The sequence below is a fragment of the Callithrix jacchus genome, chromosome 4 (genome assembly GCF_049354715.1).
Source record: "Callithrix jacchus isolate 240 chromosome 4, calJac240_pri, whole genome shotgun sequence".
In the NCBI taxonomy this organism is placed as follows: domain Eukaryota; kingdom Metazoa; phylum Chordata; class Mammalia; order Primates; family Cebidae; genus Callithrix; species Callithrix jacchus.
In genome coordinates, this window is record NC_133505.1 from 76,876,170 (window position 1) to 76,902,565 (window position 26,396).

Genomic DNA, 26,396 nt, shown 5'->3' on the forward strand with positions numbered 1-26,396 from the left:
ACAATGAAAAGAAGAAATTATGTGTTGAACACTGAATTATTTCACCTGGAAAGCTAGTGGTAGACCTCTGCCCAGTTTTTGTGGTAAGTGGAAAAATTCAGCCAAGGCTGAAGAAGTGCATGTTGGTTAGGAGCCCACACCCTCAGGGATGAGGTCTGTATAACCCCATCAGATAAGCTATGTAAATCAGCAGAAGTACTAATGAACATTAAATAAAGAAGGTAGATGATGAACATCAGTTGTAGCCCAGAGGCCAGCTTTAGTGGCAGAAATTGTAGCTTTTCTTACTAACATACCATTCATGAATACCTTAGGAAGAGACCAATCAAAATTCTGGAAGACCTGAACTTGGATGAAGTTGAAACGTTGAATTTGAGCACTGTAAGGGGTTGGACGATAGTGGATGCTGGAATACATTATCCAGATTCTCTTTGAGATGGAGAAATTCATTCTCCCAGCTTCTTGGACTGTTGATTGCTTAGGCTTCAAACATGTATCCCTTTCTTAGAATTTCCTTGGCCTCATTCAAGATTATACCTCCTCCTCAGGGAAGCCTGTATCTAAGCCCTTATGAGCACAGAGACATGAAGATCTGGTTCACTTGCTTTTATTCTCTAAGTGGACAACTTGACTTCACAGCTATCCAGAGGATCAGCTGAGTTTGTTTGAACTGAGAATCTGCATCACAGTTCAAATTCTCCCAATGCCAAATCTTGCTTCCCTCATTTCTGACAGGTATTACAAACAATACTCCCCAGCATACCCTCTGGATACAAATCTTAGTGTTTCAGAGTCTGTTTTCTAGGAAATCTGACCTGTGGAGGTCACTGATTTCATAGAGCTTATAACTGGTTTTAATAATAAGTGGGTATGGATACCAAAAATGTAAACAAAAAATCAAAATAATTTCAGAAAGTGATAGATGGTGCTATGAAACAGAACAGTTCATAATAGATGGAGAAAGTCATTGAATATGAAGAGCTGAGCGATGAGATGGAAGTAGGGGAAGTAGTTTGAATCCTAGGAGCAGGTTAATCTGGCTAGAGCACAGAGAATGTGGGAGAGCATGAGAGGATGTTAGAGCAGTAGATAAAGGGCAGATTATTAGGAGCTCTATAAACCATGGTTGAGGTGTTTGGAAGAGAATATTTTAAGCAGAGGAGTGCTATGATATGAATGATCCCTCAAAAATATAATGCTGATCACTTTAGTAAAAGAGAATTTCCTAAAGCTATCTAAAATTTCACTCTTACTTTTATCTTTTCCAACATTCTATATCCCTTTTTTCTGCATTATTTTTTCTTATACTTATCACTAGTATATAGTCTATGCTGCTCCCTTACTAGAATGGAAATTTTCTTAAGGCAGGATTTTTTTTCTCTGTTCAATCATTCCTCTACCCCCAGAACCTAAAAGAGTGCCTATTACTATCGCATACTACATGCAAAATAAATATGTATTAAATGAAAAAGCAAAAAAATATAAATAACTACTATATAGATAATGAACAGGGGAGGAGGAAAGAGCCTAGAGGCAAAGTGAGTATTATGAGAGTAGAGCATTGGTCCAAATGAGAGAAGACAATGACATGTATTAAAGCTTTAGTTTTGGAGACAAAGAGAATTTGGCTCATTTCAGTTAGGTTTGTGAGTAGAGCACTTGGTGATAGATTGAAGATCTATTAAATAGAGAGACAAAATCTATTAAATAGAAAGAAGAAAACCAAGGATAACTGGCCTGAGCAACTCAGTAGATGTTGGTACCATTAACAGAGATTGGGAAGATTGGTGGAAAAGAAGACCTGGAGTGTGTATATGTGACTGGAGAAGGTATTTTCTGCAGCACAAAGAACAGGGAATTGGCACCTCTGTTTTTATGCTCACAGTGCGCTAGAAATCATAAGACTCAAGGGAAGAAACTTGATCACAAAGGGCTTCTTAAGCAGAATGTATAAGTACTCACTCTTTAATGGTGTGTCTGGTTATTAAAAACACTGGGACATTGGGTGAGAGAGTGGAGGTAGCAGGGATCACTTAAGTTCAGTGACCAAAAAGGGGTTAGTCATGGAATGATCACTTGTTACCATTTCAGGGTCAGGGGAAACCTGTTATCTAATCTCAATGGAATAGTAATGTAACCTCAAGTGTGTTTATCACTTAAGCAATTAAAATCTTGAACCATCTTCAGATTTTGTATATTACAGTGTTTTAAATATGCACCTATACCAGGCATTATAATCAAACTATCAAAATCACGTTATCAACAATATTGAATGCATCTGATAGATCCAAATGTGACAGAAGTGGCAGCCAATGGGGTTAATTAGAGAATATGTCGTCAACTGCTGAAATGGCAGTATTCTCCTTTCCAAAAAGAGACCTTTTTCTAATCATTATGCAAAATAATGGTATTCCAAAAGCTGCTGGTAAGTGATTGGTAAAGAAGCCAACAACAAAAACTCCAAAACCTGTATGATTAACTAATATTGGAAAACTCAGCATCCTCTTTCTCTTTTATTTACAGAATGTAGAAAGCCTGAAAAAATCCTGATGCTCGTGCTATACATCATACCAATTAAGTCAGACCTTCTGGGGGTCAAACCAAGGCATCAGAATTAAAAAAAAAAATCTTCAGGTGAATTTAATGTGTAGCTAACACTGATAACTGTTGCATAAGAGATTCTTGAGGCACATTTGTGATTAAAGAGTCTTAGGGGTAGTGCAGTAAAATATCTGTTTTTTTTGTTCCCACAGTTTGCAAAATAATGTTGTTCATTCTTTGTGTATCATTTACAGTATCTCAAGTAATACTAGTATTGCATTGATATATTCTGAGAATATGTCTTTAAATAATTTAAACATAACCTGAACTTTCCTAGTATATAAATCTGAAAGGCTAAACATCATATCTCATTGTTTTATTCCATTTGCATTTCCTTGTTTATTAGTGAGGTGAACATCTTTTCAAATGCTTCCTTAAAGGTCAGAAAGCTTTCAGTGTTGCTGTTTGTGATTATGGATAATTCAAACAAGGGATTAGGAGAATAAGGTTCAGTACATGGAGGAGAGGGAAGCTGGTGATCTGGGGAAATTAGTCATTTGGACATGTAGTCCTGGGTTTTTCACTGATACCAGTGTGGCACTGTGCTTCTCCCATGAAAATTTAGAAAGGCGGTGATGTTAAACAGCTTGGTCTCATATTCATCTGTGTAGCCTAAAATATTAGCACAGTGCATGTCAGGTTCTCCAAAAACATTTGGTGAATGAACTGTAAATGCCATGCATTCCTGGACCTCAATAGGGTTTCATGGACACTGCATTAGTTTGCCAGGGCTGCCATAGCATAGTGCTACTGCCTGGGTGGCTTTAACAACACAATTCATTTTCCTACCATTTTGGAGGCTAGAAGCTCAAGATCAAGGTGTTGGTAGAGTTGTTTTTTTCTAATACTTCTCTTCTTGACTTATAGATGGCCATCTTCTTCCTGTGTCTTCCCATGTTCTTTTCTCTCAGTGTATCTGTGTTCTCATTTCCTCTACTTACAAGAATAACAGTCATATTGAATGGGCCCACACCAGTGACCTCCTTTTAGTTTAATTAGCTCTTTAAATACTCTTTAAAGGTCCCAAATATAATCACATGCTGAGATGCTGGGGTTAGGGCTTCCACATTCTACTTAGGAATTTTGAATGAAACACAATTCAGCCTGTGACACTCTCCAGGCAATCATATTTCCAAGTGGTCTAAAGAGGTGGCTTTGGAGTTGTATACAAATTGCCTTGAGTTGTGTATCTAGCCTGAACTAAAACTTTTTTCTTCCTCCCTATCAGCTTTTTTGTGTGTGTGTGTGTGTGTGCTCTGGATATGTGTGTCCCAGAGAGAGAGAGAGAGAGAGCGAGAGAGAGAGAGAGAGAGAGCGAGAGAGAGAGAGAGACACTGTTGGAAAGGAGTCTTCTAAATAAGTTAGATTATTGGAATATTCTAACAGGACCCTGGTATGCACAGGCATTAATATAGGTGAGAGGCTGGTCATATTTCTCCTCTCTCATTTAGTTATCTTGGAGAATTACATCTTCATTAAATCTTCATTCACAGTTTAGAACTTCGAAAAAGGTTCTTGGAGATACCTGGCAAATGTAGGACTGATGATTGTCTTGCCTCAAGACTGACTACAGATATAGTTTGTTCTTAATATTGCTTCCTCTATGCCACTGTAAAGAGGTAGAATTTGAGGCAAAAGGGCTTCAAAATACTGTGACAAATTCCTTAGAAAGTAGAGATTTTTTTTGTACTTTAGGCTCTAGGGTACATGTGTACTTTCTGTATCCTGCAGGATTGTTGCATAAGTACATACATGCCATGGTGGTTTGCTCTCTCTATCCCCCATCCCCTCATTGCCTACTTCAGGCATTTCTCCCAGTGTTATCCCTCCCCATCCTCCCCGCCCCCATCCCACCTAGCCCTGTGAGTGTTGTTCCTTTCCCTGTGCCCAAGTGTTCTCATTGTTCATCACTGGCCTATGAGTAAAAACATGTGGTGTTTGGTTTTCTGTTCTTGTGTCAGTTTGCTGAGAATGATGGTTTCTAGATTGATCCATGTCTCTACAAAGGACAGGAACTCATCATTTTTTATGGCTGCATAGTATTCTATGGTGTAGATGTGCCACATTTACTTTGTCCAGTCTATCAACCATGGCCATTTGTGTTGGTTCCAGGTCTTTGCTATTGTAAACAGTGCCACAATGAACATACATGTACACGTGTCTTTATAATAGTAAAAATTATAATCCTTTGGGTGTATACCCAGTAATGGGATTGCTGGGTCAAATGGAATTTCTATTTCTAGGTCCTTGAGGAATTGCCACACTGCCTTCCACAATGGTTGCACTAATTTACACTCCCACCAACAGTGTAAAAGTGTTCCTTTTTCTCCACATCTTCTCCAGCATCTGCTGTCTCCAGATTTTTTAATGATCGCCATTCTAACTGGCATGAGATGGTATCTCAATGTGGTTTTGATTTGCATTTCTCTAATTACCAATGATGATGGGCATTTTTGCATATGTTTTGGGTGAATGATATGAACAGACACTTTTCAAAAGAGATTATTTTCAGAACTCCACTTATTTCTTGAGCTATTGTTTGCTCACTGAGAATTCCAGCAGTGTTTTCTCCCATCTTAAGTGTTTCTAATCATTTCCATTTCCTTTGTATTGCTGAGTTATTTTTACCTTAGTTTAAATGAAACAATTAAAAACAAAATATAAGAGAAGTCACATAGCATAATATGTGGAACCACTCTGTTTCTTACTTATTGAGTTTTCTGTCCATTGGGAAGACATGTTGAATTGCTAATGTTTTCTTCTCATTTAGATTAAGAGATTTAGGACCTGCCAATATATTCAAGTATTTTGTATCTTTCTTTGCAGTTCTCAGCCACTTGAAGAGAATAGGTACATTTTCATTTTCATTAAAGTGGAACAGAGGAGGTGGTAAATCAATTCAGACCCCCCAACCCCATCCTGTGCGACTAAATTTCATACTACAATAAAAAGATAACAATTGCAGTGTTTCATTAAATTTCATATATCATAATTACCAGATTTATTTGCTAGAAAATTAAACCTGTCATACTTATTGAAACTTAGTTGCCAATATGTATTTCATGCATTTTTATATGACAAAAGAAACAAAAATACCTATAAGCTAAAGATTTCATAAAACATCATACTTAGGGAAAATGATTGGAGAAGAAATCTATTCTATGTGTGATCTTGTTTTTCTCGCTACTAAGGAATGTAAGTGCAGTTAACATTGTCTCTATAGTAAGGACAATTTCACTTCTGTAGTAATATTTTTCTAACAATGAATATAGGTACTCTGAAGACATACAATATCCCAGTTATATGTATCATTTATCTATTTATACATTTATCTATTTACACTAGTGAATTCTACCTCAGCTGCCTTAGCTATTTTAATGATTAGAAGCTACAGTGCATATTTTGGGTATTTGGGGTGGACTCTTTAGAAAAGTTTTACTTCTGGATCAACTTCTCAAGGTGAGGGTGCTTGATGAAATAATTCAAGCTAAAAAATGGGTATAATAATTGCATATTGAAATTGTGGTGACAAGTAATTGTATTAATATATTAATAAAATATATAGGTACAACACACTAAGGGCTTGGCAATTGATATAACCAAGGTTGTAGGGGAAGATTGTTTCAAGAACACTTGCATGATAGCTGGAACAAGGAAGTAGAATGTAACTGGTATAATGAGAAGCTTTGACTTATTGAAGTATGAAAAAGAAACAGTTTGATCATCCCAGTAACTATACTATCTGTGTGCTGCAGAATTCCTGTTTTACTCTGGAGGATGGCTCCCTTAACAACCCCAATCAATCCTATAATTATCAGTCACTATAGATTTTGTTAATACTGAAGACTCAGTTACATTTATTCAGACAAGTGGTTAGTCATAATCTCTGTGCTGGCTCATTGTTGATAACCCTACAGTAGCACATTTGACACCCAGGGAAGGTAGTTTTATTTGTTTGTTTGATCATCTCTTTCTTCCATACAGAAAAGCCATATTCAGTAATAATCATAAAATAAAATAAATAATATTATTGGCCAGAAAATAAGTAAGATTTACTATTTAGCTTCATATATATAATCATACCAGTAAAAATTTTAACTACAAATAACTATAAAAGTACAAAAAGGAAAAAGCTAATGGTTTGATACTGTTCAATTATACTGATAAATCTTTTGAAAAAGGAGAAAAAACTTGTACCTTAATATTGGGTTGTCACAGCAATGAATAATAAAATTGCAGTTTCTGTTTTAAGACATTTTTACAAATTTTTCAATGATTTTGTGATAATTATTCTCTTTTTTGGACATATGTGTTCAGTAAGCAGCATATATAGATTCAATCCATCTTTACTTGTACTTCATTAACATTTTTAATTAATTTTAATTTTTAAAAAAGTTTCATTTTCATTAAGCAACAGATATTTCAATTATTAGAAAAAGTTTTAAATATAAGGATACACCTGACAGAGATTTGTAAAAATGTTATTCATAATAAATTCTTGAAATTTCAACATGTATTTAATCCCAGGTTTAATTGTATTAGCTTTCAAATGTCTGTGCAATGGAAAAAAAAATAAACACAGTCAAAATCCTCCAAACAGTCACAGAGCATGGCAGAATTGAATTAACTCAGGTTGTATCTCTTTGTCTTTATGATCCTTGTGCTTTTAACTGTTTTAAGTTGGAATTGCATTGTCCTTCATGGGTTGGACTTACAGACTACACCCAAAGTAAGCCTGAATTATATTGAATTATTTGCATCCTTTTGCAAACTTACTCTATAAATAAACATATGTGACAGTCTTGTGTGTTGGAACACTTACTGTATGACTGAAAGTTTCCCCAAATTAACTCTGATGTACGTTATTTTTATTTAAGGAAAAATAATAGCGTGCAAATTTGAATATTACACATATATTATTCAAAGTCACCTGTAATTGAAACAAATGTAAAATTAGAACAAAACATTTTGTTTTGTTGTATTTTGTTTTCAGGAAAGAGAATTGATCACTGATATTATTGCTGATATATGCTGAATATTTATCTTGCATGTACCCAGGGCAGTCCTCTTCCATGCGCTCTACTTTTGGCCCTACTGTCAGCAGACAATATTTTATGGGTCTTTCATATTTCTGATTGCTTATAAGTGGCAGCACTGACTGCCTTTGTCCTAGACCATCTTTTCACAAATGTTTCTATTGAGAAGAGTTTGGAATGTAGAGATAGTGTCTTCCTCCAGATTAAAGGGCAGATGTGCTTACTGTCCGGTATATTAAATATAGTGTCTTCCTCCACAGCAAAGATAAGCGTAATGTCAATAAAAAAAATGGAAGTTCGCTAACTCTGGGGTTCTTTTCAGTAACACAACCCCCTGCATGGGCAAACATCACTTAGTCTTCTTCACATCACACTGTGGAAATTGGGGCTTAGGAAACTGACATAGATGCTGATATTTTGGCTACTGCAATTGCTATGAGTAATAAAGTTTTTAATTTCTGACCTAAGAGTCTCATGTCTTCCTTCAGCATCCATGAAATTGTATCAAGCTAACTTGCTACCTTACAAATAAGGTAAAATCTCACTTAGCATATAATATGATTCTATTATAAATATTTTGGAGATAAATTAACCTGTTAAATGTGCAAAGGAATGTAGATGATTTTAAAAAAATGAATGAGAGGCTTTCTTGTTTCTTAGATGGATTATATAAAATGCTTTGGTCCTTAAATGTTACCTCCATGATAATTGGGGTCATCCGTGGGTTGACATGGTGACAAGAAGCATGTCAGTACAAAAACAAGAGACATGAAGAGTCATGCAAGAAACAAAGAGTGAGCAAGTGTTAGATATGTTCCACGAGAAAGCAGTGGCTTATTGGAAGGGATGCAGCTACATTTTAATGTGAATAGTTAAACAGGAAGTGCCATAAAGAAGCTGAGTGAGAGGCAGAGGACAGAAGTTAAAAAAGAATGATGGCAAAAGAAGAGAAAGTAGCTGAAGGCTGGCTTAGAGGAGGCAGTTCTGGTACAACCTGATGACCTTTGTCAGGTCCTCAGTCTTTTAAACCTGCTAAGAGGACACATGGGCAATTCTACATCTTAACCTGCCATCTCAGATCTGAAATCTACAGGCATAGTATACATCTAACTTGCTTTCTATTTCCTTTCTTTATGTATATTTTTTTCGTTTTGGATTACTCCCTTTCAAATTTGAACATTTAAAGAGGGAAATCAATTAAAATCAGTTCCTTTCACTTTTCCACCTTTAGAGATTGTTGTGGATGGATTTTGTTTGTTTGCTTTCTTTTATTTTAATTTGCTGTTCATGATCTCCGTTACAACTCATTTAGAGACTCCTTTTCCCTGGTTACTAATCCCTTTAGAACTGATGGCTATTTTACAAGTACTAATATAATCATTATTATGCACTGGCATGTCCTTAGGGAGACAGAGTATGAAACAGAAAGTATCTACATCTTTTCCCTGGAGGAAACTCTAAAAGGACCATGATAGGGGCTAAAGAGACCATATTAATGTTGCAGACTGTAAGGAATATATTATCTGCAGACTTTAAAAAATCGTATAGATATTACTAGATTGAGAGTATATTATATTAAAGTTTAAAAATTGTAATTTAGACTAGAATTCTATAATTATTAAAAATGTAAAAATTTACGTGAGACCAGTTGAAAATGATTTCTTATTCTTGGTTTTTAGAATTAACTTAAAACTGTTAGGGAAAACACTAGATTGAGAGACTAAGACTATCTGGGCATGCAATTCCATGTTTATTTAGCACCTACCAGGTTCTAGGTTGGGAGTTTATGCTATGGATCAGAGACCTATTAAGCAGCAGGACCTGCCCTACAGCCATAAAAAAGGATGAGTTCATGTCCTTTGCAAGGACATGGATGAAGCTGGAAACCATCACTCAGCAAGCTGACACAAGAACGGAAAACCAAACACCACATATTCTCACTCGTAAGTGGATGTTGAACAATGAGAACACATGGACACAAGGAGGGGAACATCACATACGGGGGCCTGTCGGTGAGGGTGGAGGGGCTAGAGGAGGGATAGTAGGGTGTGAGGGGATGGGGGAGGGATAACATTATGAAAAATGCCTAATGTAGATGACAGGGGAAATGGATGCAGCAAACCACTGTGGCATGCATACACCTATGTAACAAACCTGCAAGATCTGCACATGTACCCCAGAACGTAAATCATAATAATAATAATTATAATATTAATTTAAGAAACTTGGCATGAGTATGAATTTCTTGAAAGACATTTCCCACATTTTAGGAAGGAAACAAACTTTGAATAATAATTCTAAATAAAAAATGTAATATTATCTCCTTTTAAAATGTGGATATACTTTTGTTCATTATTGGTGATGGAAATGCTGGTTTTAACCAGACAAGCCTCTTGAATAAAACAATTAGCTTTAGCTATTTTGTGCAATAAGCTACCTTTTGGAGACAACTTATGGAAATGACCAATGTTTATCAGAACGTGCTCTGAAAAAAAGCTCAGGATGAGGAATCTCATTAACGAGGCAACTCTGTGTCTTGAGACTGCACCTAATCACATCCTATCAGTCATGGTTTCAGATATGAAACTAGAGCATGCGAGTGGGAATGAAATGAAACTTCTCTCCTTTGTGAGCAAGTGTCAGCACAAATGAGCAAGGCCAAATGCTTCTCAGGAGGCTCAGGCTGGTCCCATGCAGTGAGAGGCTCTGTATACTCCTGCTTTTATTTCCACCCCACCCTGCCCCCAAACATTATTTAAACCACGTTTTACTATTTTCAGATATTTGCTTGCATTTTCTCTACCACAATTTATCAAGTTTATCAAAAAGAGGAAAATCAACATTTGCTTATTATGAGAAAGGGAGAAATGATTGGATAAGATGAAAATCTAAAAATTCAATTTTTAAAATCATCAGATAAAAAAATTATTGAAAAAATTATGGAGGCTAAAAACAAAACATTTTGAAGAGTATATCTGAAGGATATTTACCACTCCTAACTTCTCTCTATATTGGAAGTACTCAACTTTACCAGTTGATATTTATGATAGATAGGTTTGTAATTACCCATTTGTAAAATGTTGAGCTATTTGCGCCATTTCCAAAGGAGTTAACGTTGCTGTAGGTAGCTTGATCGTGTTTATTTGCTGGTTATGTGCTAACCAAGGACAGAGGCTATGTTCTGCTTCTAGTGACCATCAGAGAAAAAATGTAATGGAGTCTCCCATAGACACTCAAAAGTGCTTGCTGAACGAACTCATTTGCGTTTAAAGAAATGGGAAGGGAAGTTTATAAAGAATTCTGCAAAATGGTTTCTAAATGCATCTTTTTGTTAGGTGACCTTATATGTGTTATATAATAATAATGTACTTATATTTTTTCTTTAACTACTGGACCTGGAAATCTTTTCAGGACAGTAACTACACTTTTTTCATTTTTGGTAATCCCCCAAACCAGCGCAGTGCTAGAAACATCACAGATGCTCAACAAATGTTTATTTCTTTATGTAATTACTTGTGGCTATTAATTCTTGCTGTGAGCAACAAGAGACCCTCCTCTCATACAAAGTTAAAGAAAAAACATGAAGTCTTTACCAAGGGACATTTAAAAGGAAAAACTAAAAATTTTAATAAATGAAAGACATTATGTTCCTGAATTGAAGAGATTGAATATCTTTTTTCTTTTTTCTTTTCTTTTTTTTTTTTTTTTTGAGACAGTCTGGCTCTGTCGCCAGTCGCCAGGCTGGAGTGCAGTGGTGCAATCTTGGCTCACTGCAACCTTGAACTGCAATCCCAGTTCAAGCAATTCTCCTGCCTCAGCCTCCCAAGTAGCTGGGACTATAGGCCCATGCCACCACGCCCAGCTAATTTTTGTATTTTTTAGTAGAGATGGGGTTTCACCATGTTGGCCAGGATGGTCTCTATCTCCTGAGCTTGTGATCCACCTGCCTCAGCCTCCCAAAATGCTGGAATTACAGGCGTGAGCCACCGTGCCCAGCCGAGATTGAATATCTTAATATTCAATCCAATTTTAATGTTGAATTGAATTCAGTAAGAATCTCAATGAGAAGATAGGTAGATAGGTAGATACATGATAGAGATATCAATACATTTTGAAAACTTATAATTTCAAGTTTATTCTGACAAAAATAGTCATTTTGGGGAAAAAAATTGTCATAAGTGGGAAATATACTACCAAATATAAAAATTAAAAAAACTTAATCAATTAGAAATATGTGGTTCTGAGATAAGATGTACCAGCTCAAAGAGATCAGAATAGATAGCTTAGAAATAGACAAGGCATATGTAGAAAATTAGTGTATGGTAAACATAATATCATAAAATATTTGGGAGAAGAATTATTCAATACTGTGCTAAAATATGTATATAGTTAAGTGATTGCTCATCAGTGATGCTGCTTTATCAAAATGTATTAGAGAGATATTAAAATGTTAAATGGAAGATACAAATATATTAAGAAAAAGAAAGAATATGAAGGGTTCTTTTACTGATCTTGAGATGGGAAATTCTACATGTAAAAGGAATGCAAGAACACTCAAAGGAAAATAATTCTGTGTTATTCCAATTAAAAGAAAAAGCAGGGTAAATCAGAAAACATATTTGTAACATATACTGCAATTTTTTTGTCTTTTATATATAAAGATTCAGTGGAGAAAACTCACTACATCTACCCATTAAGGTGAGCAAAGGGCATCATGGCAGAGAGTGCCAGCTGGCCAACAAAATTGCCCTCTTTTTCTTTTTTTTTTTTTGAGACGGAGTTTCGCTCTTGTTACCCAGGCTGGAGTGCAATGGCACGATCTCGGCTCACCGCAACCTCCGCCTCCTGGGTTCAGGCAATTCTCCTGCCTCAGCCTCCTGAGTAGCTGGGATTACAGGGACGTGCCACCGTGCCCAGCTAATTTTTTGTATTTTTTGTAGAGACGGGGTTTCACCATGTTGACCAGCATGGTCTCGGTCTCTTGACCTTGTGATCCATCTGCCTCGGCCTCCCAAAGTGCTGGGATTACAGGCTTGAGCCACCGTGCCCGTCAATAGCCCTCTTTTTCTTCAGGAGTAACTGAATTGTAGTCTGGCTCATGGGTAGACTCATTACCAGCCTACTTCATGGCCACTTATCTAAGTCATTTCCAGTAGAATAGAAACAGAAACGATGTGCCACTTCAAGGCCAGGGCTTTTCAGAGTGTCCACATACTGCACATTCCCCTGTCCCCTTCTCTCCTATTCTGCCTGTGTGGTATGACCCAATCTTAATATTAAAGCTTTAAGGGGTTGCAGGGTCTGGGTCTCTCAAATATCTTGTGTCCACTTGCCAACTTAACACCTATTGGACAGGGTGATAAATAAACCTCTGTTTATTTCAGACTTTACTTGATATTAGCTCACCCTAATACACAATGCTTAAATAAGAAATCCAAATGACTAAAATACATTTATTTTCATTAAAATCCAATAAAAATTAAAACAGTGAGACATACTTTTTGTCTAACAAGCAATTATTGCAAATATAGAAAACAACAAATGCAAAAGTTTATTTTTAGTAAAGGTTCAGGGAAACTACAATTCTCATATAATTACTAAGAATACATGCTGGTCTCAATTCTTCCAAAGTAATTTTGCTATATTTATATATTTTAAGAGTCTTGAACAAATCACATATTTTAACTTAACAACTTGTCTTCGATAAATTTATTCTAAGTAAACAGTACTAATAAAGATGTATGTGCAAAGATGTTCACTGCAATGTTTCTTATAATAAAACATTTGGAAGCAAAATTAATACTCACAAATAATAAGATGAATAACAAGTTAGTGTATTTACATCATAGATTATTTAGACCCATTCAAATTGTGTTTTGGAAAATTTTAAAATTACATTTAAATACTCATATCATAATGGTTAGTATAAAAAATCAGCACAATAAAATATAGAATATGTTATCTAATGTATGGAGGGAACACCAGAACTGTATATATTTATAAATATAGAAAATTTAATTACACACACTTATATATTTGAAAGGGTATATGCCAAAACATTGTGTTTAATACAAGCGATTTCTATAATCTTCCCTTTACCTTTCCATAGTTCTTTCTTGAATTTCCACAGTAAGTATGTATTGGTTTATAATTAGAAAAGAAGCAATTTTGAAAAGAGAAAACAGGTTGTCAAAAAAACAAATAGATGTGTGAAATTATATTTGTCAAGGTAGCAATCATTATAGCAATTGATTTAAAATTGCTGCTTTTTGGAGGACTGTGTTAGCTTTATTTTTTTTTTGTTTTCTGGTTATAAAACATTTTATAGTTTTAGAGTTTCCAAGATGTAGTATTCTCTACAGAGTCATACAAAGCTGACACTTTGGATATCACATATTTTTTAAAAACTTTATTAACATATTGGATACAGAAAAATGCACATATTTCAAATGTATTGTTTTATGAATATTCACAATTGAGAGGACCCATGTTAACCCATACACAGAAACATCATCAGCACCCAGAATACTTATGTTCCATTCTAGTCACTTATACCCAAGGTAACTGCCTAGACTAATTTTGTATATATGTTGAAAGGAATCAAATGACATAGTATGTTTTCTGTTGTGTCTTGCTTCTATCACTTAACCTTATGGGTATAAAATTTATCCATTTCGTAGCATATATTATTAGATTATCCATTCTCATTGCTGTGTGGGATTCCACTGTGAGAGTACATTCCAATTTACTTGTATATTTTACTCTTGATAGGCATGTGAATAGTTCTGAGTTTTAGCCGTCATGAATAGATACTATAACATTCCTGTACATGTCTTCTAGTGGACATATGTATGCAGTTTAGTTAAATGTGTATCTAGGAGTGTAATTGCTAGATAATAGGGAATGTATATGATGAGCTTTAGTAGATATTGCCAAACATTTTTCCAAAGTTGTTTAATCATTTATATTTTCATCAGCAGTGCATGAGTTTTAATTGCTCTACACTCTCACTAACACTTAGAGTTATCTATTTTTTTCTTTTTTTTTGAGTCCTTCTGGTAGTGGTGATATTTATGGTATTGATATCTTAACAATAGTAAATCTTCCATTCAATTAATATGGAGTGTTTCTCAATTTATTTATATCTTCTTTAAATTTTTCTCAATAATACATATTAGTTTAGAGTGAATACATACTAGTTTACAGAAGTACACTAAATTTTTCTTTAAATGTATTCCTAACCCCTTGATGTTATTTGACACCACTGTAGATGGCGTGTATTATTTTTAAAATTTTCGTTTCTATTTGTTTAAAGTGCTCTTGGGTGCTCTATCCTAAGAACTCCAGCTGCCTTGCTATCCCCAGACTTTCTTCCCAACCCAGAGAGTTCTCTCTGCTTATCATGTTTCTTCCTCCTTGTGTGATGGCCTGGACATTCTCTCAAAACACTATGCTGGAACAAACTTATGTCTTGCCTCGTTCAGTGCCTGTTCCTCACAGATCATAACCTTTCATTTCCTGACATCCAGTTCCTTGAAAACCATTTTTTTCATATATTTTATTGTGTGTGGGGAGGTGGGAGTGGGTGATTATTTCAGCCAGAAGTACAAATCTTGTTCTTTTTCCTCCGTCTTGGCCAAAAAAAAACAACCATAAGATATAAGGTCCGTAAGTATTTATTATTGGTTTAAAACAATATGGGTATATTTTAGTACTTTTTATATGCATGTCAAATTTTACATACATATAATTTTTAATAAAATTCTTAGCTATGGAGTCCCTATTTTGAAAAAGTTAACACAGTTTGAAAATAGGTTAGCATATTATAAGATTTTTTTCAATGCTCTCTTTTGAAACATTAGCAGAGGAAGCAATGGGGTAGCTATTCTACCCCAATTGTAGAATAACAATTGGGGTTTCTGTCACTGGTAAACAGAGGTAGTAAATAGACTGCAATGTGTTGCTTCAGTGAAGATTATAGGTTATACAGGAAGCCTATAGAAGCAGAAAGGTGGCGGAGTTGTAGAGTTAGAAATGTAAGAGCTAAAAGAGCCCTGGTCAATTTAAAAATATACAACAGAACGAGACCATTCTTTCCAAGTTTAAGGGAAAAAGCCTCACCTATTTAATTAAGCAAAACTTGACCCTTTGGACGTTCCAATGGCACTAATTCCCACTTAGGTTGTCATACTCTTTTAGGATCCTTCCCAAATTATGTAATTTTTCAAAACACATCTACTTTGCTCTCTTCTTGGCCTTATGTCAGTCACAGAAGACTCCAGCTTCAATCCGTTCTGCAGGGAAGTTAATTTGGAAGCCGCAATTATAAACTCTCCAGTCCACCCTGTCCCCAGCACTTACTGTTACCTGACATTATGTCAGTTTCATTCTCTTAGTCTCTGGAAGCATCTGAATTTATGGCTCCTCTTACCTGTACACAGCTGTATGTAAAGGGCTTTCACATGTGATGTTTAAGACAACAATTCTAAAAGACAGGAAACTGAAATGTAAAATTATACATTATACAGTCAAATGAAGATTTGAACATCAGTCTCTCTTTATTTTCACATATAATCCCTTTTCACACAGTCATTTTATTCTCTCCTGTTCTTGTGGTGATGGTAGGGACAGGGCACACAAGGAAAGTCAAGCATCCAAACACACCTATATGAGGTGGTAACTGCCTTTCACCTGAAGTTGAATGCCTGCAGTCTGGAAGAGAGAGGCAATGCAATTCTAACTGCCTTTGCAGATCCAAATCTAAAAGTGAAGGCAAAGTCACATAACAAATTTAGGTGTCAACCCTAAGTCAAACATTGAATAAAAGAGTATGTGCTATATTCAGGCAATCCTGAGTTCTAGTCAGTCATATCTCTTGCACTTACTAGTGGTTCAACCTTGGGCAGGTAACTACAATTTCTGAGCCCCAGTATTCTACTCTGTAAGATGCAGATGATAATACTCATACCAGTGATGTGCTGGTAAATAATTAACAATTGACTCTTTCAGGAAGATGTTTGCATATTTATACCTATTATAACTTTATTATAAAATTTTATATAGATACTTTACAAATAACAATATATGCAATATTATATTTTGCAAAATGTACCCAACCATAGTAATTTCCATGTGATTTGCCATTTCTATATAAATCCACTATCATTTTATAATCCAACACAGCATCACAATATGTACTATGAAGAAATGCTTGATTACTATCCAATTCAGCAAAGAAATTCTTCGTGTCATTGACAAGTGAATGTAGTTCTGATGTGAATGTTGGTTGATGATTTTATTTATGTTAATAAGACAAAAATGAAACAGTGAAGACATGCTGGAATTTCACTCATTCATCAATGATGTGAATGAATTCTTTATTGAATCTAATAATAGTTATCAAATACTGAAAGAATGTTTTCTAAATTTTTTGTCCTATTCATGGTATAATAGCTACTGAAACTTAGAAGCAAGAAATGGTCAGCTGTTTCCTGTTTTAATGAAAAATAGGCTAATGTATATCAAGCTCTTTTTAGTATGGCTGGTTTCTATGATATAAAGACTCTCATCGTGGTCAATTTGATGCTCCCTATATGATGTCACTAAACACAGAGTTGGGAAGAGAAGTGCAGTAGCACACCATTGCATGTTTCCACTACATAGATACAAAAAGTATAGGGACTCAAGAGCATAATTTATATAAAATGTCCTAAAATAATTAGGAAACATTGGTTTTAGAAATTTATTGCCTGTGTTCTTAATGCAATTTATTTTTAATGTGAGTTGATAGAACTTAACTTTTAATAAGGATGTTTACTAACAAGATCAAAAAGTTCTGAAAATATAACAATCAACTCTCACAAGCTGATGTGAGCTGGCTCTGTCACAGTCTTGCTTCACTACAGGACAGTTGAGATGCTCAGAAATTGCATAGGTAAAGTTGCTGATATATAGAACTTGCTAAATAAAGGGTACAAGTTGCACAATCTTCCCCATCCCCCACTAAGGAAGATAGGCTCACCAGAAGCATTTTTGCTTTGTTGCTTTAAAAAAGGTATCATATTATAGAAAGATCTCTAAGGTCAGAATTCAGTATTTACTATTACTAAGGTTTACTATTCTAGGCCTGCTTCTTCATCGGCAAGTAAGGGTAATTACTGTGTGTGCATCATAAGGCTGTTGTGCATACTAAATACAATAATGTCCACAAAGCCCCTCGAACAGCACCTCATAAGTATAAAGTGCTAAGTTTAAAAAGTTATAAGGTAGAAAGTTTATATCTAATTTTGAAAGATTTTCCATGATTTGACAAAAGTCTTATTGATCCTTTCTGGCTCTATGTGTACTCACTCTGTTATTATTCATCTTCACAGCACTAAAAGCATCATACATCCCCCTTCCTGCAACATTTGAACGTGTTCATCACACATCGTGAGGTTTTTGGTAAAGTGGAAGAAACAACAATATGAACAAGTCAGTATCCACCCTTGGATCATTCCCCCAAACTGTGTGAACAGTATATTACCCCCATTACAATGCTGTGAAGCATAGGTTTGTTATTTAAAGTGATTTAAAATTTGATTTGGCTTAGAGAATATTTGAGAATTACATGATACTCCTTGAGATAATTTAAAAACACTCCAGGTGTCACAATATAGGAAAGGAAATTACTAACAGGAGCTTAAGCAAAGTGCTAATAAGCAGGGAAGAGAAAGTGGGCTGAGTGCTTAGTGGCAGTAGCCTGATGGAGCAAGCCTGGCATTGAACCTAAGCCCCTAAAGGGCTTGTACTAAAGAAAACAGATAGCAAAGGGAACCTGGAGTGACTCTCTTCCCCACATGGGGCTATGTGTGGGGTGAATTGGGAAAGGAAGACTCTGTAGAAAGAGTAAGGGGAGAGAAAGAAATTCAGTGTTCTTTCCCTTCCCCAGAGGCCATTTTAAATGGGTTCTGGAGCTTTTAGAATAATTAAGGAAGTGAGCATAGAGCTAGAAGACTGTAGAGTTGTATATTTTCCAAATCTGATTGTAAGACAGCTGGAAGTTCTTCATTAAAATTAAAAAAATAAGAGGTTTTGTTGGTGGAGCAGAGATCAAGGAACTTGAAGCAGGAAGATCTTTCATGTCTGCAAGCATTATAAATAAAGTCAAAGATGTATAATGGTCTTAAGGGATCAGACAAGGTTTGCCAGCCTCCTATATCATTCATTGAGAGACTAGTTTAGTTTATGGGTGGGATTATACTATAATCAGTTTTGTTGATGGGCTGAGCTCAGCAGTACACACTTCATTTTTCTCTTTCATTGCTTTGAAATAGGTTCCATTAAGATCTGTCAGCACTTGGCTAATGTTATAATTTTAGGTATAAAAAACAGATGCAGTTTTAATAAACTCTCAGGCTACTTTAAATATATTCTGAGATTATTATCTTTTTAGAGCTCAGGTTTGATTCATAGATTGGAGAACAGCAGTAAAGATGAAGGTAGGTTTTAATTTTGACTTTCATCTTTCTCCTCTTTCTCTTCCATGTACTATACTATTCCTCTGCCTTCTCCAAGTTTGGGAGAGGAGAGGCAGGAAAGCGGAGAAAGAAGAAGGAAAGGAGTAATGTCTTCTTATTTAGCCAGTGTGGCTTGTGACTCCTTCTTGGGGACTGTCATATCATGGTAGGTAAAAAAATACCCAGTCTTCCACAGAGCATCTCTCTAGAGATCTCCTTCTGAGAACCTCCATGCTGTGCTCTTCCTCAGTATGGGTGTTATTTTCTCTGGCTGATTTACTGATCTCTTGCTTCCTGTAGCACATCTTCACCTTTTCTCCTGGAGTCCTCTCCCCAACAAAATGCTTTCCCAGGTGGAGTCATTCCAAATGACTTGAGTCAAGCTAAGTGCTGTGGCATCTATTTGACTCCCCAAATGAAAAGAAGTTGACAGTCTTAATATGCACAGGTAGTATTAATATTCCTGGGTGCATATCTCAAGTTCTCTCAATATCCCTTGTGCTCTATTCTGCATAGTTCAGGAGAGTATCAAAATTTCTACAGCTCAGTAGCCATTTAGCTAGAGCAGTGTCAATAGGGGCTGTCTCCCTGGGTGCAGATAATAAGGAGAAACATTTGGCGTAAAAATTTTAAAACAGTAATAAAACTGACCAAAAGTCAGTTTTTAAAATTATTACTAGGCACTTGACAATTCTAAAGAGTATCAGTGATAAAATATTGTGAAAAAATATTTTGTTAGTCTAAGTTCTTTTGGAGTATTAAAAATACATAATAGGCTTCAAATTAGCATATTATTATTACTTATCCTTCAGCAAAGGATTCCATAATATTAATTTGGAAAATTCTTACTTATACAGTTGCCACCTGACAGACAGTCGTGGCTTCAGGGATTCATACTTGAGAGTAACTTCCTAATAGTATGTAATGGTTGACACTCACTTCAAGTGTGGTTTGTGTCTCCAGCCCTTGTGGTACAACAAATTCCTGCATTTAAATGGTAGATTACAGCACAGTGATCATAGCGGCAAAGAAACAGAACAAAAGTTATTTTATTTCTGTCATTCATTGTGACCCCTTGGAGTTTGTATTTGTGTTTAAAATTTAAAACAGTGAAACAGGTGCAAACTGCAAGGGATAATATTTTTGTTTGGTAAATATAAATTTTGGTTTACTCATAAAACACTTTATTAATTTTATTAACTTTAAGGCTGGGCACAGTGGCTCATGCCTGTAATCACAGCACTTTGGGAGGCCAGGGGAGTGGATCACTTGAGGTCAGGAGCTCAAGACCATTCTGGCCGATATGCTGAAATCCCATCTCTACTGAAAATACAAAAATTAGCTGGATGTGGTGGCATACACCTACAGTCCCAGCTGCTCAGAAAGCTGAGAAACGAGAATTGCTTGAACCCAGTAGGTAGAGGTTGAAGTGAGCTGAGATTGCACCACTGCACTGCAGCCTGAGCAACAGAGAGAGATTCCACCTTCAAAACAAAACAAAGCAAAAAACATCTTATTAATTTTGAATAATATTTAAAAAATAGAAACATTATTTTAAATATTATTTGTGCTCCGGTTATTTAATTGTGTTAAATTGTAATGTTATTCATTACTGTGACAAATTAATCTATAGATAGAATTTTACTACATACACACACACACACACACACACATAAATGTAACTAAAATGTTCATTTGCTGTATCTTTCTTTTTTGCACTATAACATTAATTTTGGCCATGTGTTGGCTCATGCCTGTAATCCCAACACTTTGGGTGGCCAGGGTGGGCAGACGACTTGAGGTCAGGAGCTTAAGACCAGCCTGGCCAACATGCTTAAACCCCATCTCTACTAAAAATCCAAAAATTAGCCAGGTGTGGTGGCGCATGCCTGCAGTCCCAGCTACTCAAGAGGCTAAGGCTCAAGAATCACTTGAACCTAGGAGGCAGAGGTTGCAGTGAGCTGAGGTCACACCACTGCACTCCAGCCTGAGCAACAGAGAGAGACTCTGTCTCAAAAATGAAACAAAACAAAAACCACTTTATTAACTTGGAATGTTTTTAAAATAGAAACATTCTTTTGAAAAATTACTTGTGCTCTTGTTCACAATAGGGAAGACTTGGAACCAACCGAAATGCCCATCAGTGATAGGACTGAATAAAGAAAATATGGCACATACACACCATGGAATACTATGCAGTCATAAAAAATTATGAGTTCCTGTCCTTTGCAGGGACATGGATGAAGCTGGAAACCATCATTCTCAGCAAACTAACACAAGAACAGAAACCAAATACTGCATGTTCCCACTCATAAGCAGGAGTTGAACAATGAGAGCACATGAACACAGGAAGGGGAATATCACATACCAAAATTTGTCAGGGGGTTGGGAGCTAAGGGAGGGATAGCCTTAGGAGAAATACCTGATGTAGATGATGGGTTGATGAGTACAGCAAACCACCATGGCACGTGTATACCTCTGTAACAAACCTGCACATTCTGCACATGTATGTCAGAACTTAAAGTATAATTAAAAAAAATACTTGTGCTCATATTGGTTATTTAATTGTGCTGAATTGTAATGTTAGTCATTACTGTGACAAATCAGTATGTAGATAGAATTTTACTATATATATTAATTAAAATATTCATTTGTTGTATCTTTCTTTTTGTACTATAATATTAATTTTGGCCATGCATGGCTGGGCAAATATAGGTGGCTCATGTCTATAATCCCAGCACTTTGGGAGGCCCAGGTGGGCAGATCACCTGAGGTCAGGAGTTTGAGACCAGCCTGGCCAACATGGTGAAACCCCATCTCTATTAAAAATATAAAAATGTAGCCAGGTGTGGTGGTGTGTACATGTAGTCCTATCTACTTGGGAAGCTGAGGGGAAAGAATTGCTTGAACCTGGGAGGCAGAGGTTGCAGTGAGCTGAGATCAGGCCACTGTACTTCAGCCTGAGTTATAGAACAAGACTCCTTCTCAAATAATAATAATAATAAAAATTTCATTCTTCCTGAGCGCGGTGACTCACACCTGTAATCCCAGCACTTTGGGAGGCCGAGGTGGGCGGATCACAAGATCAAGAATCGAGACCATCCTGGCCAACATGGTGAAATCCCGTCTCTACTAAAAATACAAAAATTGGCTGGGCGTGGTGGCGTGCACCTTTAGTTCCAGCTACTTGGGAGGCTGAGGCAGGAGAATTGCTTGAACCTGAGAGGCGGAGGTTGCAGTGAGCCGAGATCGTGCCACTGCACTCCAGCCTGGCGTCTGGCAACAGACCGAGACTCTGTCTCCAAAAAAAAAAAAAAAAAAAAAAAAAATTTATTGTTACTTTTTTAGTTACTTTTTTGCATAAGGGTTGATAGGTCATGTAGAGTGCACCTGCAGGGGAGCAAGCACAGCAGGATTACCTACCAGTCAGACAAAGATGTACCAGAAAATATCTAGGCTGAAGACTGAGACCAAACTTCCGATTTCTTTGTCAGTTAGGAATGCCTGCACATTTGAGAAGGGAGCAAGCAACCCCAAGGGAGTTCCTGGATTACAATTCTTTTCTATAAGTGTTTGCAATTTATGGTTTGCCAGAAAAGGACAGGACTGGGTTCAATGTAATAGATACTCCCTGGTGTACTGTATACCCCACAAAGCAGGCCATTCATTCTCATTGTTTTGTGTCCGAAAGAGTTAGCACCGAGGTGAAATTCAGTTCTGACATATTTCTTACTACAGCCCCAAAGCTCTCTGTCCGGTTCCAGTTAGCCCCTCACTAAATGCATGATGTATTTCAACATCTTCACACTGTTGTTAAATGATTTTCATTCTCTAAATTTGAACTCAAATGCCACTTCCTTGATTAAATACACCATAAACTTCTAAATTAACTATGTTTTCATCTGTCTGCCTCTGATATTCTGGTTTCACTTTTTTTATTTTATTTAATTTTGAATTGTACTTGATTTGTTTTCATGGCTGTTATCTTGACAGACTTTAAACGCTTTGAAGTTTAGAGTTCATGTTCTGTGTACTTTCAAACCTATATCTACCTTTCCCTTAAGGGTTTAACAAAACACATGAAAAAAAAAAAAACTCCCCTAGTAGTTACACAATAAACATATTTGGAGAATAATTTAGTTAAATGCTAAAATAATGACCATATTGATTAGAATGGTTACCACATAGTAATCAAATACCAAGTTTCTAAAAAAACTAACCTGTTTCCGGTTTTTAACTGAATACCTGTTATGCTCTATATCATTTTAGTAACACAGTAAACATTTCAGCAGTAAACATCATATAGTAAATATTTCACAGAAAATGTGAAAGCTTTGCCTAACTGCTTTGAGAGTTAGAAATATAATTGCCAGCTGTATTGGAACAGTTAGGGAAAGAGAGTGACTTAGTTCATTTGGGCTGCTATAACAGGACACCTGAGACTAGGTAACTTATACAGAAGAGAAATTTTTCTCTTATAGTTCTGGAGGCTCAGAAGTTCAAAATCAAAGGACAGGCATCTGGTGAGGACTTTCTTGTTGTATTATATCATGGCGAAGATATGACAAGGGAGAAAGAGAACAGCTACTTCCAAAAATATGAACCAATGGTTGCAGTAATGGCATGAATCCATTCAAGCATATGGTCCCTCTACAACCCAAGGACATTCCATTTGGTCCCACCTCCCAACAACATTGCATTGAGGATCAAGTTTCCAACAAATAAATTGTTTGGGGACACACATCATAGCAGACAGGTACTGTTCTTTGCTATGAGATTTCTGTTATCAATCTCACTAGGATTGATCTAATGAATCTAGACACAAGCCAGGGTCAAGATTCCTGAAATGAAATTGTCATACAAAGGATGCAACTCGGAGTTAGAAACCCACTCAGGTTTAGAGACATCAAGAGAGGGAGATCTGAGAGTGAAGAAACACACAATCAAAAACCATAAACTAGCATAAACCTGAGATCAGAGCAAGGTGGTTGGTGCAGTTAATTTCGTTCAGCTCTTACTGAAACAAAATGGGCCAAAGAGTCAGATCATCATCAGGAAAGAAATGTTTAGGGGCTTTAAAGTTAGTAGAATCTAGCGATGTCTTCTTTATTTACTTTTTGATTCTTATTTCTCTTTTGCAGGTTGTATTTTATGTGCCTGGACTAGCTTCCATTAAGGATCCTGATTAATTTATGATTTTAAAACAAAATAAACATCTAAATAGATAAATAAATCCTCAACTAATTACATGGAAGCCACTTCCAAGTTGGTGTATAGTTTTGATACAAAAAAAAATCTGCTTTAGTGTCTTATTCCTCATCTGAATGTTCTATTTATATTCAAAGTCTCAAATAATACAGATGTGTCCCCCCGCCTTTCTTTCTTTTTTTTTTTTTTGAGATGGAGTTTTGCTCTTGTTACCCAGGCTGGAGTGCAATGGCGTGATCTTGGCTCACTGCAACCTCCGCCTCCTGGGTTCAGGCAATTCTCCTGCCTCAGCCTCCTGAGTAGCTGGGATTACAGGCATGTGCCACCACGCCCAGCTAATTTTTTGTATTTTTAGTAGAGACGGGGTTTCACCATGTTGACCAGGATGGTCTCGATCTCTTGACCTCGTGATGCACCTGCCTTGGCCTCCCAAAGTGCTGGGATTACAGGCGTAAGCCATCGTGCCCATTGCCATGTTTGTACCAATGCAACAATCCTGCATGATTCCTCTTAAGAAAGGGATCAGCACACAGAGATTCATATTTTTTTGTCTTTTTTTATTGTACTTTAGGTTCTGGGGTACATGTGCAGAACATACATGGCAATGTGGTTTGCTGCCTCCATCCCCTATCATCTGTATCTGGCATTTCTCCCCATGTTTTCTCTCCCCAACCTCCCGACCCCGCTGCTGTCCCTCCTTTAGTCCACCCAACAGACCTCAGTGTGTGATGCTCCCCTCCCTGTGTCAATGTGTTCTCATTGTTCAACACCCGCCTATGAGTGAGAACATGCAGTGTTTGATTTTCTGTTCTTGTGTCAGTTTGCTAAGAATGATGGTTTCCAGATTCATCCATGTTCCATCAAAGGACACAAACTCATTGTTTTTTTATGGCTGCATAGTATTCCATGGTGTATATGTATCACATTTTCCTTGTCCATTCTATCATCGATGGACATTTGGGTTGGTTCCAGGTCTTTGCTGTTGTAAATAGTGCCACAATGAACATTCATGTGCTTGTGTCTTTATAATAGAACAATTTATAATTCTCTGGGTATATACCCAGTAATGGGATTGCTGGGTCAAGTGGAATTTCTATTTCTAGGTCCTTGAGGAGTTGCCATACTGCCTTTCACAGTGGTTGAACTAATTTACACTCCCACCAACAGTGTAAAGGTGTTCCTATTTCTCCACATCCTCTCCAGCATCTGTTGTCTCCAGATTTTTTAATGATCACCATTCTAACTGGCATGAGATGGTATCTCAATGCGGTTTTAATATTTTTATAATAGAATATGCTTCTTGATCAAAGATGTATTTAAAATATTGATATTGCAAATAACATATTTTTTGATTCTACTAAAGGTAGATTTTGGTTCAGTTTTTTGTTTGTTTTGTTTTTACAAAATTCTGTTTTGCAGAGCTTGACCTGGGGAAAGGGACAAAAAAATTAATGTAATAGGTTGAAATACAAGCAATTAAATATTCTTCAAATGCCAACTGAAATTTTACTTCCTGAGTGAAGCCTTTCCAAATTTCCTAGTCAGAATTCCTCATGTGAAAAATCAGGAAGAAAATGGAATCAGTAAAATCATTTATAAAAGAATATTTCTTAATATAACAGAATATAAATTATATAGGATATCAGAAACTAAAATATTGCATAAAATTGTATGTTGGTGTGCCTCCTGCCACGTCATGAAATACTGACACTGTGTTTATTCAGTATGACATATAGAAAACCTACAAATGCCATTACTTTTGATCCCCTGATTTAAATCTTACATTTATATCCACCATTGTTGAAGTACTTTTGATCCCCCAATTTAAATCTTATATTTATATCCACTATTGTAGAAGCAAACAAGACTAAAGAATTCACTTCATTGTATTAGATAGTGTTCTATAGGTGTGCTATTCACCTACTCTTATTAGAAAAATAACTATGGTTTAGTGGGTAAACACTGAACTAAAAAAAAGATCTGGGATTGAAAATGGACTTCTACATTTTTGGGGTGGGTGAATTTGAGGAAGTCTTTACCATTCTGAGATTTA

General features: G+C 36.1%; 1 long non-coding RNA gene across 3 annotated transcripts in view; it reads left to right on the forward strand.

Moving 5' to 3' along the window:
* LOC103792494 (uncharacterized) overlaps positions 1 to 26,396 on the forward strand; it is a 235,358-nt gene that overhangs the window by 202,555 nt on the left and 6,407 nt on the right. Inside the window, exons 4-7 of one of the 3 annotated variants that reach the window (XR_013534829.1) lie at positions 2,524 to 2,634; positions 18,011 to 18,110; positions 19,194 to 19,301; positions 24,277 to 25,573. This is a non-coding gene — a long non-coding RNA (uncharacterized LOC103792494). Of the gene's footprint in view, positions 1 to 2,523; positions 2,635 to 18,010; positions 18,111 to 19,193; positions 19,302 to 24,276; positions 25,574 to 26,396 lie in introns of those variants that run through there. The other 2 variants (XR_004741866.3, XR_013534828.1) reach the window with 2 other exon arrangements.